The sequence below is a fragment of the Cucurbita pepo genome, chromosome 10 (assembly GCF_057944985.1).
Source record: "Cucurbita pepo subsp. pepo isolate OVF chromosome 10, ASM5794498v1, whole genome shotgun sequence".
Lineage (NCBI taxonomy): Eukaryota > Viridiplantae > Streptophyta > Magnoliopsida > Cucurbitales > Cucurbitaceae > Cucurbita > Cucurbita pepo.
This window is the reverse complement of record NC_141807.1, coordinates 8,596,614-8,610,866: the sequence shown is the minus strand read 5'-3', so window position 1 is coordinate 8,610,866 and position 14,253 is coordinate 8,596,614. Positions and strand designations below refer to the sequence as shown.

Sequence of the window (14,253 nt, the reverse complement as noted above, 5' to 3'; positions counted from 1 at the left end):
TGCAAATCCCCAAAGCCTATCCGTGGTCAGGAAGGCAGGCGAACCACGCACACTGAAAAAAAAAAAGATCTCCTTTTCTATCACACGTAGAATTGTCATTCTTTTGTCTTTTGAAACCCCTTACCTTATCAGTCATCAGGCAGGTTTTTGGTATCATATATCGAGATAATTATTATGAAAAATCTATTCCACTAGTGTGACTTAGATACCCTTTCTTTGTGGTATCAGCCATGCTATTTGAATAGCCTGAAGTCATCATAGCCTCTCCACCGGTTCCGAAGACTCCTTCGGCATCAATGTGCTCCAATGAAAGAGATGAGACCCTTTCCTGAACCAGAACCAGGCATAAAACGCCGAGGAGAAAGTCGAAAGCGAGCTCTTTTCGCGTATACGCAATCTCAAAACCCAATTAGCTCACGGACTGTCTCCTCAACCCTGGCGAGTATGAGTGCTTGGTAAGAGAGAATGTCGAATGAGAAAGACATTCGATTACGGCAACATTCGCAACTACCAAAGTGCACTAAACCTTGTAGAGATCTTCGACCTAACGACAATGGATCTTCAAGCCCATTTTATCAATCCGCTTTGTACCTTATTGTTGACCGAATCGGATGCATGCCAGGCCTAAATTCTCTCTCAGTCACCCGGAGACGAAAGAATGATCAGATCCGAAGTTTACGAATCGAAGAGAAAGTGGATCTGAGTTCTACACGCTTTCATTTTCAAAAGCTTCGCTTGCCTACGGTACTTTATTCAAGATGTGCAACAATACGATCATCTCTCAGCCGTGTATAGAGAATTCCTTGATCATTTCCTTGGCAGATAACACAAATGAAATCGTTTCCCTGACCGCCCATCTTATGAGTCCATTCTTGTCTTGTTGGTTTGTTGTACTATTCTATACCTCTCTCGATTGATAGAAAGATGTTCAGGAGCTGGGAGGGCCTATCGTGAGGGAACTTTCCTTTTCACGGTAGGCAAAGGTAAAGCGGGAGCTGCATATATCCACGGTGATCAAGGCAGAGCGACTCCTTTAAAAGAGGTTGGTTTTATCGAAATTGTTAGATCCGCTTTCGTTAAAGAAAAAATGGTAGCTCTTGGTTTGACCGATGTTGATTCGTATGGCAATGCGGACTTGACTCAGGATGAGGATTTCGCTTTTCATACTGCTGCTATGAGCCGAAAGAGCTGGTAAGCTATCTCGCTAAACGAAAGGAAAAAGCACGTATGCGTTGACCTCTTTAGGACCGGTTGCTTCCTCTTTTTGTTTAAACGTTTGGAGAAACCTGCTAAGCCCGCCTTTCTTACCAGGTGTGATTCAATCTTTCCGCTCAAACATTTCTATCGTCCGACGGAAAAGGTAGGAGTACCACTACCTTTTCCTTTTCTTGCCCGAGCCAAGGGATCATTCAGTTTCTACCAAAAAGTTCGCTATCTAATAGTTGCCGTAATCGAATGTATTTCTCATTTCATGTTAGCTCCTCCAAGAGCTTCCAGGTCCGTAGTAGACAAAATCTTGGACTTCTATCGGACTTATAGCATTGCCTGGTTTGCTCGCCGTTGAGGGTGTGCCTTACAGGAGATCGAGCAGCCTTTCTTTCCCTACCTGGTATGCTTTTCCGCTTATCGTGCAACTGGACTAGCCAAAGAGAGAGGGAGAGGGATCATGTCAATCAATTTATATGTGCATTTTGTCTGTCCTTTACTTGCTTGCTTAGATTTCTTAACCAACATCTCCGGTTTCCCTCGAACCAAGATGTCCTGCTTATCTATACCCAACAGTCACACTTTCAGCCGAAATACTGATTTTTTTCATAAAGTCGGTTCATAGATCAAGAAAGAATGAAGCTGCTTACAGGGACGGTTATGCGATACGTCTTTTCATACTCGCCTTTTCTTTAACCCTGCTATCAACCTAGCCATTCTCGCTTGTTGCTTTAAGGGGTCTCCCCACTGTAGATTACTGGGATTGGTTCTCGCGTCCCTGTGCCAAAAAGGATGGGCGAGTTTGATTTGAGTGTTCATCGATTGGGTGGATCCATTTGCTCCGGGAGGGGGGGGGTGAGACGAGATGTAGCGCAGTCTGGTCAACGCATCTGTTTTGGGTATGTTATCCGCTAAATATTTTAGGAAATGGGGTACAAATTTTCTACATAAGTCATCTGTGGTCACAATGCTTTGAAGGAAGATGCTCCCAAATAATCGGTGAACAATAGCCTTAAAAGAAGTTCCAGAGAGCAAGAAGAGGAAAAACAGAGAATAGAGTTGATCAAATTAATTTAAAATCTGTATAATTTAAAATCTGGCGGCTCTAATACCAATCTGTCACAACCCAACTTTTAAGGGTTCAAAACTCAAATAGAAACTAAAATTGAGAGTGAAAACAAATAAAAATAAAAGTAAATTAATATAAAATAAGAAAATGTTGTAAAATTAAAATGAGATTGAGAAAACAACACAACATTAAATATAAAATTAAATTAAATTATAAGACGATGTTGATCAAATTTATCCAAACAAAAAAAAAAGTGTTTGGGATACAATTACAAAAAAAAAAAAAAAAAAAAATACAAAAAAACTCAAACACAAAGACAGACTAACACTACATAACAATACCATCTGTGAGTGCACAACCTTTGAATGCTCCCTCATCTCAACGGTAAGTTCTATTACGAACCCATCCAAAATAATCACACCTGTGACCGCATCTCCTGACTTTAAACTGCTAGTCTGAACATGGTTTGGTCACGAAAGCTTTAGAGATAAATCTATCTTTACAAAAATATTTTTCTCTTAATTTATAATTAGTCATAAAAGAAATAATTAGGTACAAATTTGGTCTAGAATTCAAAACTTTCAAAATCTTACTTTACTTAACCCGATTCAAATCTAGATTCTTGAACTCCTAGTACCATAAATAAAGGTTGTATCCTCTAATAAAACCGGAATTTCTCTTAACATAAATTAAACTTATTTTTGTGAAGATATCTATTTATAAAAGCAAAATATCTCAGAGTCACAAAAATAAAAATGAGATATAGATACGAGACATAAATATTATACCAAATAGATATGATAACTGTAAGGATTAGATTTGATCCAGTTATTTGGATTAGATTTTATCTAGTTATTTGAATTAGATTTGATTTAGTCATTCTTCAATTGGATGAGAGATTTCTCCCGATTCTTCTGATCTTTCCAGTTTTCTTTTTTTGTTCCTAACATTTTGGTATCAGAGTCATGCCCTAAACTAGTTAAAACTAAAAGCAGAAGTCTTCTACGTGTGTCATAATAAAAGTATGTCGATGGAGAGTCCACTTGTGCAGTCTGCTGGAGGAAGGAGACAAGGTCGTGGAAGCTTTAGAGACAGAGGAAGGGGACGAGGCAGACAAACCTTCAACAAGGCCATAGTGGAGTGCTATAACTGTCACAAGCTAGGACATTTTCAATGGGAATGTCAAAGCAATACCACACGAGGCAGACAAACCTTCAACAAGGCCACAGTGGAGTGCTATAACTGTCACAAGCTAGGACATTTTCAATGGGAATGTCAAAGCAAGGAGAAGAAGACAAACTATGCAGAGAGTCAAGAAGAGATGTCGCTGAGGCTTACGTGAATATGAATAAGGCCAATAGAGAAGATATGTGGTTCCTTGACTCGGGATGTAGCAATCATAAGTGTGGGAAGAAGGAATATTTTTCAGATTTTGATGGAAGTTTCAGAGATTCAGTGAAGCTGGGCAACAACTCAAGCATGGTTGTAACTGGAAAGGGTAATGTACTGCTGGAAGTGAATGGAATGATAATGATAATCACAGGAGTGTTTTATGTGCCAGACCTGAGGAACAATTTGTTGAGTATTGGTAAATTGCAAGCAAAGACGTTACCTTTTTGTTTCAAAATGGAACATGCAAGGTGTTTCATCCTGAGAGAGGCTTAATCATGGAGACAAAGATGTCTTTGAATTGAATGTTCGTATTGCATGCTATATCTCAGCCTGTAGCAGCCGTTCAAACTCAATTGAAACTTATGGGGAAAAGTGGTTCAAGGTCTCTGTCGTACACTCACCGCTCCAATTCCTATCGCCATAGTCAGAGAAGCAGAAGGGACCCAAGTTCTTCCCCCTATCATTCCACTACCAATTCTAGGAGAAGCAGTCGTTCAAGTTCCCTCAGCCGCCAACGCAGAAGTAGGTCTTCCTCGTTATCTCCTTTTCCCAAATCGTCCAGTTCCAGTCCTAGTCGTGCATCCACTGATCGGAATCATTCCATAGAGAAGCTTAAGAAAGAGGAAGAAGAGAAGAAAAGGCGTGAAACAAAGTTGAAGAAGTTAGAAGAAGATGCAACTAGGAGGATGGAAGAACTAATTCAGAAGAATGTTGAAGAAAGGCTAAACTCTAAAGAGACTAAATTAGAAATACAGAGGCGAATAGAGGAAGGTCGCACGAAGTTGTTTGATGATGTTGATGTGCAGCTTGAGAAAGAGAAAGAAGCCGCTCTTACGGCTACAAGACAAAAAGAAGAACAAGCACGAAAAGAGAGAGAAGAGCTAGATAAAATGCTGGAAGAGAATAGAAGAAGGGTAGAAAAAGCACAGCGACGATTAGTTTTGGAGCTGCAGCGGAAGGAAGAAGAACATTATTGTGAGCTCGAGTTGATTCAGAGATAAAAAGAGGAGGCAGCTCAGAGAACTAAGCTAGATGATAAGAGTTTGAGTTAAGTTTTGCTGGGAGTTAGTGAAGAGTCAAAAGCTTACAGACTCTATGATATAGAAACGGCAGATGAAAATAAGGATATAGAAGCGGCAGATGAAAATATTGCAGAGGAAAATATTTCATCTGGCTCTTTGGCTGAAGCAAGCTCTCCTAGCTCGAATAAGGCAAGGAATAAGAGACCACCAGTCTGGATGAGAGACTATGCAATAGGAGAAGTTCTTTTTTTGTAAAGAAGATGATGAAGCTCTACCATGTTTACCCAACCTACAAACTTTGTAAACTTTAGAGAAGTATTGAAGAGTGAGAAATAGAGGCAAGCCAGGGATCTGGAGCAATAAACAGAAATGGCACATGGAAATTGATGAAGTTACCTGGTGGAAGTTTGGTATGAGGTCGTAGATATAAACTGATTACTATTCGTGTTCAGTTTAAGGGAGGGATTGTTAGGATTAGATTTGATTGAGTTATTTGGATTAGATTTGATCTAGTTATTTGAATTAGATTTGATTTAGTCATTCTTCAATTGGATGAGAGATTTCTCCCAATTCTTCTGATCTTACCGTTTTCTTTTTCTGTTACTAACAGTAACATGTCATTCTTAAAAAACTAGGATACCGATGTGACAATGATACATTAATTAAAAAGAATTATTTCTAAAAATTTATCAATTTTATATTAGAAATAAATTCATATAAATAAGTTTATATATTTGTATACTTAAAAAAAAGCTTAACGTATGTTTCACTCTCAAAATATATTCAAAGTCAAGTGTCTGATACGATGGATTATAAATTTGTAATGTATCCATTGTATTAACAAGTGTTCAGTACATGCCCAACAAGTGTTCAGTACATTTAAAGTAGTTTGAAAACTAGCACGTCAAATATTATAATTGACTAACTACAACTTCAATTTTGTGCTTTAAGGATGGTTTTGATCCAAAAGAAATAAAATCCTTAATTTAGTACAGGGTAGCAAAGATGAACATGAGAATGAGTTATTCTCATATGGAAAGAGATTTAACCTTAAGTTATATCTCATATCCTCTCGTAACCAATTATTTAGTTTGATTTAATTCTAAATAGATCCATCAATAGCAATAAAATAAAATAAAATAAAATAAATAAATAGAATAGATTAAATTAGCCAAAAGTAATGACTAACATAATTTAAAAAAAAAAAAAAAAAAAAAAAAAACATAAAGGATGAATTGATTAAATTGGCTAATTGCTAACATAATTAAAAAAGAATGTAACAAACACACCCAAATAAGATTAGGAACACAAGTAAAAAAAAAAAAAAAAAAAAAAAAAAAAAAAAACTCATACAGCCAAAAAATCAAGATTTGGAAAGTGTTAAACAATTTTGATATATAGACATTTCAAGACCTTACTCGTGCAATTTTCCTATGAAATCTAACACTAGAGCATCATAAAATTTAGAGAAAGGATTGAAATTGATGTCATGTTCATATAGGTTGACTTTAATACAAAAGACAAATCGAACTTTCTTAAGGATAAATTGGGGACACCAGCCTAAGCTAATCAGGTAGATGGCCTTACCATCCGTATGGCTATATTTGATGTTGACTGTGCTCGTGGTTCTGCAAGTGTCATATATATTGATATATGTGAAATGTTTGTGAATCGATATGCTTATGATATGTTATAATATGTGAATTGTATGATAATACTTACGGTACCATGTGTTCAATGGTATATTTGAGATAGGATACGAGAAGGATGCACTAAACGTAATGTAACGATAGGAGTAAGACATGTTCATGAAACGTTATGGTTTGGTTACGTATCGAAGTGTTATGGGTATGACAGATCGATAACAACGATATGGTCACGATGGATTCATAAAACAATACGATTAGGTTATGGGTAGAAAGGGATAGGATTATGATAGATTGATAGAACGATAGCGTTAGGATACGTTCCTGTAACGTTAAGACTAAGGTACGTTCCGGTAACGACACAACTATGATATGTCTAAGGACGTTAAGGCTATGATAAATTAGGGAAGGATATAATCATGAAGTTTTTACGACATGATATGATTATGATACGACATGTGAAGGACGGATATATATCCAACAAGTGTCTAAGAGGGACGTGAGAATAAATTATTCTCGAGCTTTCTTTACATCGGTCAAAGAGTATTTGATAAGCTATCAAAATGAAGGGTTTTCTCTTTTCTTCTTCCTTCTTTCTCCCTTTTCACGTTTATTTATTTATTTTTTTAAATACAAAAAAGTTTAATGTGAGAATGAAGAAATTAGAAAAGAGAAAGAAATGAATGTAATAAAACTTTTCCGTCGGTAGGAATGGAAATGGTGAATGGGTTCTTGACGATAGTCGACCGCTATACTCTTGTTTTGGATGTAAGTGATGATTATCAGCAATATGAGTTGTGTCAATACCACACCGTTATCAAGAGGAAGTAAAGTAGAGTAGAATAGATCAAGCGATCCATTTGTTGAGAGTACTGTAAGAGGCACACAATTAAGAATGTTGGATATAACTACTCTTCCACATCTGAGGGATGAGTCTCAAAGATCCAACTACAATATCAAAGAAACTTCTGGTGGTAGCGATTGCTTGCATTGGTGTCTCCGTGGTATCCCAGACACATGTAACATGATTTTTCTTGCTTAAATATAGCTTCATTTGTCTTAAAAGTTCACTTTTGAGTAATCCAGGAAGGCTTCTTAATTTGCGCTTCTGGTGAAGATGATCACTCCGAGGTGGGTTTGTTAGTGATGATGCAATTATATAATCAGGGTTTTATATCAATGGTTCCATTTATATCTATAAATGAAATTTGTGGTGTATTTTTTAGAAATTCAACAATAATCATCGGTTATTTGGTTACCATTCTACAGAAATTCAACTTTCGACCTTTTGTGAATGCTTAAAGCTACTTGCAAAGTACTGTTGATTATGATCAATAATACTCACCGACTCGAAATTGAGGTTTGTTCATGTTTGAAAATGTGACAAACCAAAAGACAAGATGCTAATTAATATTGTTTGTGATTGTTGTTGTGAATTCTTCATCTTTGAATACATATTTTGGTTGGCTCATGAATTTTTCCATCTTTTAAAAATTTTATTTTTTTTAGTTCCCCTAATTTCATAATAGGCTATTGAATCACAATATTGCAATATTTTAAGTTACTTTTAAGATTAAAGGTCCATGAATAAAGTAATTACGGCAAGTTCTTTTTATGCATCTTATTTTAATCTAGCACATAAATGCTTCCTAATTATTTTATTTATTTTTTTATGAATTAGGTTATGAAGATCATTTGAATTATAAACGCTTTAATTTATACAATTTTTAATAACTAATCATTTTAATATTTATACTCAAATATACTAATAAGTACTAGTAACATTAGTCTCAATGACTTAAAGAATACAACTATTATCTCGAACTATAAAGAATTTAATTCTAACCTATTCTAATGGACAAACGCTTTATTAGACTCTATTGTAAGATTTCACTTCATCAATTTAAGTAGCGTTCAACTACAACTATAAATATCAAATTCTTAAGTATTCATGAACAAAATCGGCCTAACAATGTCTCTTGGAACTATTTACCAAAGGTGTTAGAATGAGCCGTGTGGAAGGGTTGCCTTTAGATGCTTTAGTACCAATTAAGGATGTCAATATCCTAGTAGTGCAGAATGCAGGAAGGTTCGTAGTTGAAAAGAATAACGAGAATAGTGGACATCGTTTCATCTACAAGCGTGTGGTGAACGGTCTGTTGGTATGACTAGAGAACGTCGTCCTCGCATAATTTATATTATTGTGATAGAAGTTATAAATAACGATGATATTCCTTGGTCTTTTATTACAAAGGTGCATAACTTTTAAAGAAGTTCTCGAGTTCCTTGTCCCCAAGTAGCAATACAACTACTAAAATGCTATCTCTACTTATAATAAAGCCCTCTCTCTCTAAATATATATGTGTGTGTTTGTGGATGTATTACTCTCTTTTATTAATGAAATATGGCATAGTCATAATGATATTATGAGTATCTTTTCTATCCCTCCCTTCCTTATCGCTATATAAAGAATATGAAGATTATAAAGAATATGAAGATTATAAAGAATATGAAGATTATAAGTAAAAGATGTACAAGTAATTTGTTACTTTTGAACTTAAAATGCTTATAATTTTATCAACAATAATTATCAAACGGTACATAATTTTGTCCAAGTAAGGTCGCTTCTCATTCCCTGTATGATATCATAACACAAAATCGAGCGGAAAGGTTAACGATAAAATGATAACAAAAACCCATTCGTCGAACTAACTATAAAGGAAGGGTTGGTTGGAAACCATGTCTATACTTCTTTGCTTTAATCACAGGTAACTAAAGATATATAAGAACAACAGAATATGGCATGCCCAGTCAAAATATAAAAAATTTCTTGCCATGTTATAGTTAATGAATATGGTATGCACAAAGATCCGATGTCACACTTCATGATTGGAGACCAATACAGTGAGCTATGGTCGTCCATAACGTCCTTTGGTCCAATTATGTCAAGCAAATGTTGTAGCAAGCAAAGAGTTTTTAATAAGTTTGCTATTGCAAAGAGCTCGGTTTAAGGCACAAATGTCTCTGATGTGAAAGGCGCACCAATTCAACGAGATTTAAGTAACCATGAATAAGACACATGATACAGCTTGTAAACAAAACGATGTCCATGACTCTTGTTATTTTCTTCCACTACAAACCTTCTAAACTCTTGCACTTTTTTGTCATTGACATCCTTAATTGAAATTAGAATTGAAGGAAACACTTCTCCACAACTCATTGTGGAACACCTTTGATAGATAGTTTCAACAGATTTACTTTGTCGAGGAATACTTTAAAATTCGATATTTATAGTTGAACGCTACTTAAATTGATGAAGTGAAATTTTACAAAAGATGTTAATAAATCGTTTGTCTATTAGAAGAGAGATTGGAATTAAATTCTTTATAGTTGGGATAAGGGAGGTTTTAGTCAAATTAAGTATACTTTTAGTTTTAAAATAAATTAATTTTTTAGTTTAAAATAAATTGATTTTTAGTTTTAATTTTATTCCTAATAAATTAATTTTGATGTGGTGTTATGTATTTTAATAAAATTAATATTAACTTAATCAACAAAAATTTGTATTTTTTTTAAATTATAAGCTAAATTAATAAAAATACCATTGAACTTTGCACTTTATCTAAAAAAATACTCAAAATTTTTTTAGAAGTTTCAATAATACACTTAATCTTTAAAAAAAAATCTATAGAAACTATTAATTTGTTTTTTACAAAAATACCGTTGAATTTTCAAAAAAAAAAAAAAAAAAAAAACTTCAAAACTACTATGTTAACTTTCAAAAGTGTTTAAAAAAAGATAGATGGGAGAAAATTGTGTTCATGGGGGATAAAATTGAAGGTTATTTTAGGAGAAGATTTTCAAGATCAGTATAAGATCCTGAAAAACATAACCAGAAGTAATATCCTAGCTTAAGGTAGCCATTAAGAACCTACTAGTAGGCTACTTACTAAGTTTTACTCACTCCATGTTTATCATTTTTTTTTTCGAAGTAACTAAGAGTTGGTCGGGATGAGAGCGGACTTTGGAGTGTGGGCCATGGACTAACCCCCGTTTTTAATCTAGTATTTTTTTGTTCTTCTTTTAAGTCTGCTTCTTATTTTGTGTTTGTAAGGAGTATGTATGTGTAACACACAAAAAATGAAGGAAATTATCTCCCATAAGAATAAGCCACTCATGAAAGACCCAATGGATAGAAAGGAAAAAAATTAAAGGATTAAGCAAGAACAAAGGACTTAGTCAAGTCACTCGTGTACCCTAACAAGTGATTTCAAGGAGTTAAAGGCCTTTTGAAAAGAATTGAAAACGAAAAAGTAAATCAAAAGGGCAAAAAAGTCATTTTATCAATTATCAAAAATCTTTCCCGATTTGTAATTCCTTATCTAAAAGGAATCTCAAGATTCAAAAAAAAGGGAAAAATGATAAAAAAGCGATGAGAAATTTGTAGAATTTTTTTTGATTTTTCAAGAAAAATAATAATAAAATATTCGGAAAGTGGTAAATGACCAAAATACCCCTAGAAGAATGGATAATTACAGAAATGTCACTCCAATTAGAATCAGAGCATCTACCGTGACCATCCGAACAAAATCTTTCGAACTCAAATCTCAATCGTCGGATGTCCTCAAAAATTTGATATGATCTAGAACGAACACGCACGGATCATCACATCCAACGACTAGTATGCAAAGCCAAGGTCGATAAGGCCATGATCGAAGTTGATATCACCAAAAAATTATCCAGAAAGATCGATCTCTAAATAACGAAGATTCTGGAGCTCTCAATGTCGGTTTAAGCTCCTCCTATAAAGTCGAAAGTAGGAGCAACAATATGGAATAAGAATCGAGAAAGGTCGATCCCCCAATTGAAGGCAATAAACGTTTAGATTGTGTTTCTCCTACTCTCAGATTTCTTCCAAATTCGAGAGCAATCCTCCACCATTTCTCTTCAAACTTCTAAATAACGAAGAATCTGGAGCTCTCAATGTCGGTTTAAGCTCCTCCTATAAAGTCTAAAGTAGGAGCAACAATATGGAATAAGAATCGAGAAAGGTCGATCCCCCATCGAAGGCAATAAGCGTTTAGATTATGGGTCTCCTACTCTCAGATTTCTTCCAAATTCGAGAGCAATCCTCCACCATTTCTCTTCAAACTTATTCCTACCGTTTCTCAACAAGATTACCCACAAGTTCTATGAAGGAATAGAGTGCTGAAAGTGCCTAGAAACCATTCCCCCAATTCAATCCGCCATTGAAGAACTTCAAGAAAAACTTGAAAATCCAACCCGAGGATACATGATGACTCGTCGAGCAAGAATGATTCCAATCAGTTTCTGTACCTCCAAGGAATGCTTCCATAGAAGACCACGAAGAACCCCTTGTTTCCTAAGAACCCCTTGGTCTCGCACAATATCATGTTGGGCTTATTTCCTAAGAAAGAACCCCTTGGTCTCGCACAATATCATGTTGGGCTTATTTCCTAAGAACCCCTTGGTCTCGCACAATATCATGTTGGGCTTATTTCCTAAGAAAGAACCCCTTGGTCTCGCACAATATCATGTTGGGCTTATTTCCTAAGAACCCCTTGGTCTCGCACAATATCATGTTGGGCTTATTTCCTAAGAAAGAACCCCTTGGTCTCGCACAATATCATGTTGGGCTTATTTCCTAAGAACCCCTTGGTCTCGCACAATATCATGTTGGGCTTATTTCCTAAGAACCCCTTGGTCTCTAATAAATACTACGTGCACAATATCATGTTGGGCATGTTGGGCTTATTTCCTAAGAACCCCTTGGTCTCTAATAAATACTACGTGCACAATATCATGTTGGGCATGTTGGGCTTATTTCCTAAGAACCCCTTGGTCTCTAATAAATACTACGTGCACAATATCATGTTGGGCATGTTGGGCTTATTTCCTAAGAACCCCTTGGTCTCTAATAAATACTACGTGCACAATATCATGTTGGGCTTATTTCCTAAGAACCCCTTGGTCTCTAATAAATACTACGTGCACAATATCATGTTGGGCTTATTTCCTAAGAACCCCTTGGGCTTATTTCCTAAGAACCCCTTGGTCTCTAATAAATACTACGTGCACAATATCATGTTGGGCTTATTTCCTAAGAACCCCTTGGTCTCTAATAAATACTACGTGCACAATATCATGTTGGGCTTATTTCCTAAGAACCCCTTGGTCTCTAATAAATACTACGTGCACAATATCATGTTGGGCTTATTTCCTAAGAACCCCTTGGTCTCTAATAAATACTACGTGCACAATATCATGTTGGGCTTATTTCCTAAGAACCCCTTGGTCTCTAATAAATACTACGTGCACAATATCATGTTGGGCTTATTTCCTAAGAACCCCTTGGTCTCTAATAAATACTACGTGCACAATATCATGTTGGGCTTATTTCCTAAGAACCCCTTGGTCTCTAATAAATACTACGTGCACAATATCATGTTGGGCTTATTTCCTAAGAACCCCTTGGTCTCTAATAAATACTACGTGCACAATATCATGTTGGGCTTATTTCCTAAGAACCCCTTGGTCTCTAATAAATACTACGTGCACAATATCATGTTGGGCCCCTTGGTCTCGGGCTTATTTCCTAAGAACCCCTTGGTCTCTAATAAATACTACGTGCACAATATCATGTTGGGCCCCTTGGTCTCGGGCTTATTTCCTAAGAACCCCTTGGTCTCGGGCTTATTTCCTAAGAACCCCTTGGTCTCGGGCTTATTTCCTAAGAACCCCTTGGTCTCGGGCGGGCTTATTTCCTAAGAACCCCTTGGTCTCTAATAAATACTACGTGCACAATATCATGTTGGGCCCCTTGGTCTCGGGCTTATTTCCTAAGAACCCCTTGGTCTCGGGCTTATTTCCTAAGAACCCCTTGGTCTCGGGCTTATTTCCTAAGAACCCCTTGGTCTCGGGCTTATTTCCTAAGAACCCCTTGGTCTCGGGCTTATTTCCTAAGAACCCCTTGGTCTCGGGCTTATTTCCTAAGAACCCCTTGGTCTCGGGCTTATTTCCTAAGAACCCCTTGGTCTCGGGCTTATTTCCTAAGAACCCCTTGGTCTCGGGAAGTGGTAACAACGTTTTGTTTTAAAATGTCTTGTGTTGTCGTTCCTTATTCTGTGTCTAATAAATACTACGTGCACAATATCCCCTTGGTCTCGCACAATATCATGTTGGGCTTATTTCCTAAGAACCACGATTATGACAACGCCACCTATGCACTCATGGGAAGTGGTAACAACGTTTTGTTTTAAAATGTCTTGTGTTGTCGTTCCTTATTCTGTGTTTTCACATCAAGGTCATTTCATAAAGGTCCTATCGGGAGTTGAACCCAGGTCGTTGGATTCAAAGTCCAAAGTGCTAACCACTACACCATAGAACCCCTTGTAAAAATTTATTTTGGAATGGTTTTCCTATTTTATGCCGATTCCACAAGAAGGGAGATCTTATCATGAGTCAAACTCAAGTTATTGGATTCAAAGTTATAGAGCTGTTTTATCCAATTCGTTGTGTTCTTGAGCACCTTTAGAGTGGTTGCAGAAGTAACCCTCCGGTGTTGATTGAAGCTCTTGGAGAACATGTAATTTTATATATTTCTTATAGTTAATTTATATATTGTTGTATATTACAAACAAATTGAAATAATACATTACATCCCCGTCTTTGTTTCTTCCGTGCAAAACTTAACATGAAAACTATATTATTTCAATATTCACTCGAGAAACAAGGGGTGAAAACTATATTATTTCAAACCCTCCATTATTGCTTGTACTTTGCGTGAAAATGCTTCCACTAAATCATGTTACTAACTAGTTGGTTTGGTTTGATTCAATTCTTGGGTCCACTAGATTGAATTGACGTAGCTCAATTAAACTCTTGATAATATAAAAAT

The 14,253-nt window shown here is 36.0% G+C and overlaps 1 non-coding gene and 1 pseudogene across 1 annotated transcript; one reads left to right on the top strand and one right to left on the bottom strand.

Moving 5' to 3' along the window:
* Positions 1-3,541: 3,541 nt before the first annotated feature.
* LOC147790583 (uncharacterized) lies at positions 3,542-4,719 on the top strand (annotated as a pseudogene).
* An 8,952-nt stretch (positions 4,720-13,671) lies between these two features.
* On the bottom strand, positions 13,672-13,743 carry TRNAQ-UUG (transfer RNA glutamine (anticodon UUG)). Its single transcript has one exon. It is a non-coding gene; the product is annotated as a tRNA-Gln (tRNA).
* Between the last annotated feature and the right edge of the window lie 510 nt (positions 13,744-14,253).